Genomic DNA, 2,949 nt, shown 5'->3' with positions numbered 1-2,949 from the left:
TGCTTCACAGTTCTTTGAGGTGGGAGGCCATAGTGAAGAGATGGCGAAGAACTCCACTGGTTCTCTACTAAAGGGAAACGTGTGGGTGAGACATGCAAAGATATACCGCTAATGCAAGCAGAATAAAAGCAATGTTAAGAGTGGGCAAAATTCCAAAGTGAGGCTAGTTTTACTCGGTCTCTTGTCCGGTAGTCCCTTCTATCACCCGACACTAACCTAACCCGCCCCCCATCCTAATACAAAAAAGTAAATTTTCTCATTCGTAATTTATATATGTTAGTTAGATGTTGGAATAAAAATATTTTGGATGTTGTTATTGCTGTGTGCCCCCAAGTTGATTTCAACTTGTAGCAATCCTGTACATCAGAGTCGAATGGCCTCGGAGGGCGTCCTGCGTTGTCGTCTTTATGGGAGGAGACTGCTTGCTAGCTCTTGTCTTCCATGGAGCAGATGGTGGGCTTGAACTGAACTGCTGACCTTCTGATCAGTGGTGAATGCTTAACCATTGTGCCATTAGGGTTCCATGTATGTGTGTATATGCACATGTGTATCATTTTCAGGAGCATATTTATTGTGTTTGAGATGATCCGCCAAGTACTCTCTGAGCTACAAAGGGAAAAAGGAAATCCTCTTATTGCATGTGGAATTCCTTTGTTCTGTTTACACAACTGCCACTTGATCCATGTATCGACAAAGGAAAAAGGTAAAACATTTTCACAACAGCAGGTACCACACCCTCAGAAATAGATCTGAGTTGATTACAAATGACACAATTCCTAGTCATCTACAGCTACTTAATGCTCTATAATATTTGGTCGATATGAAGACCGCAGTATCCTTGTTGTCATGTGCTGTCAAGTCAGTTCTGGCCCATAGTTATCCTATGCACAGCATACTGAAGCACCACCCAGTCCTGTGTCATCCTGAAAATTGTTCTTAGGTTTGAGCCCATAGATGCTATCACTGCATCAACCATCTTATCGAAGGGCTTCCTCTTTTTCGCTGCCCCCCACTCTTATCCCACAGAGTGTCCTTCTCCAGGGACTGTTCTTTCCTGGCAACTCGTGCAAAGTGTATGAGCTAAAGCCTCATCATTTTTCACCCTAAGCCCCCAAGAAGCATTCTGACTGTACTTCCTCCAAGACTTATTTGTTTGTTCTTTCATCAGTCCATGAGATTTTCAATCTTTTTTATCATCATTCAAAGGCATCGATTCTTCTTCAGTCTTAAGGCGACCAACTTTCACACGCATAGAAGGCAATTGAAAATACCAAGGCTCGGCTCAGGCACACCTTAGTCCTCAGAGTGACACTCAGGCTTTTCAACACATTAAAGAGGTCTTGTGCTGCCGATTTACCCGATGCACTATGCCGTTAGATCTCTTAACTGCTGCTTCCATGAACTTTGTGGATCCAAGCAAGGTGACATTTTGATAACTTCAATCTCTTCTCCATGTATCGTGATGCTAACCTGGTCCAGTTGCGAGGATTTTGGTTTTCTTTACGTTGAGTTGCAATCTATATCGAAGGCTGCGATCCTCGATCTTCATCATCAAGTCTTCCTCCCTCTCAGGAAGCAAACATTTGTGGATCACAGGTTGTTGACATGCCTTCCTCCAATCCCAACGCCACATTATTCTTCATATAATACAGCCTCTCTTCCTATCTGCTCAGCATAGAGATTGGGTAGACATGGTGAGAGAATATGACCGTGATGCCCAGCACTCCCAGTTTTAAATGATGCAGGATTTCCTTGTTTTGTTCACACAGCTGCCTCTTGATCCATGTATGGATTTCCCCAAGAGCACAATGAAGTGTTTTGGAGTTCCCATTCTTCTCAAGGCTCTCCATAGTTTGTTATCGTCCACTCAGTCAAATGCCTGACCACAGGCAATAAAACACAGGTAAGCATCTTTCTCCTTTCAGCCAAGGTCCATCTGACTTCAGCAATAGCGTCTCTTGATCCACGTCCTCTTCTGAGACTGGCCTGAACTTCTGGCAGCGTCCTGTCAGTGAACTGCTGCAACTGTTGTTAGATGATCTTCAGCCAAAGTATCTTTAGTAATATCTCAAAATACCTTTTGGTATCTCCAGGAAGCAGACTTACAGGTAGGTGTTTTAAATATAACTAATCTACAGTTACAAGGTCCGACCCTCGATAGCATTTACTGTTTTATGGGCGTCTCCCAGTCGCCAAGGTGTAAAAGCCAAGACAAGAGTTGGTAGAACATACACAGAGAAGTCTGTTTTGTGAAGGTGACACACATCGGCAGTACAATGAGAAAATGCCTTCAGCCCCTTCATACTGCGTACAAAGTATGAGAATTATGTGGTGTATCTCTTGGTCTCCTGTCACTTTCTGCTCTGCTGATCAAATACAGAGTGACTATGCTTCCAACTCAAGGACCCAAAGGGTTACAGTGTGTCAAAAGGAAACAGATCGACCTTTGAGATCGTCAAAGGAGGACTCTGTTGTTTTTTTTCAGGATAGCCCAACAGATGACGCTTTGATGTTTGATGTGGCAGATTCTGGTGCAGAAAGTAACCTTTGTGGCTTAAACACGGATATCCAGAAAAAAAAACAAACACGCCACCTTTACACATAGCACCTGGTGAACCAAGTAGAGTTGATCTCCATTCACAGGTGTTTATGTCCCGTAGGCCCAGCACTGCAGCTAGAAGGACGATCGAGGGTTACTTCAGCCAGCTGCTTCTGCATTCTCTTCGCACTGGTGGCAGAGCAATCTCTTTGTCTTTGCTCCTCAGACTCTGGAGTGGCTGGTTCTCCCTGGTCTGCGTCTGCACTGTCACTGCCCACCTGCGACCCCTTCACTTGGCTACTGCCTATCACTGGTCATCTTGGTGAAGTTATCTCTTGGAAAGCTCAGCTGCTTGCCTGACTCACTTGATTTGGTGTGTGTTTGGGAGATGGGCAGGGAGGGAGGGGAAG

Source organism: Tenrec ecaudatus, chromosome 11 (assembly GCF_050624435.1).
Source record: "Tenrec ecaudatus isolate mTenEca1 chromosome 11, mTenEca1.hap1, whole genome shotgun sequence".
Classification (NCBI taxonomy): domain Eukaryota; kingdom Metazoa; phylum Chordata; class Mammalia; order Afrosoricida; family Tenrecidae; genus Tenrec; species Tenrec ecaudatus.
This window is presented reverse-complemented; position numbering follows the sequence as displayed.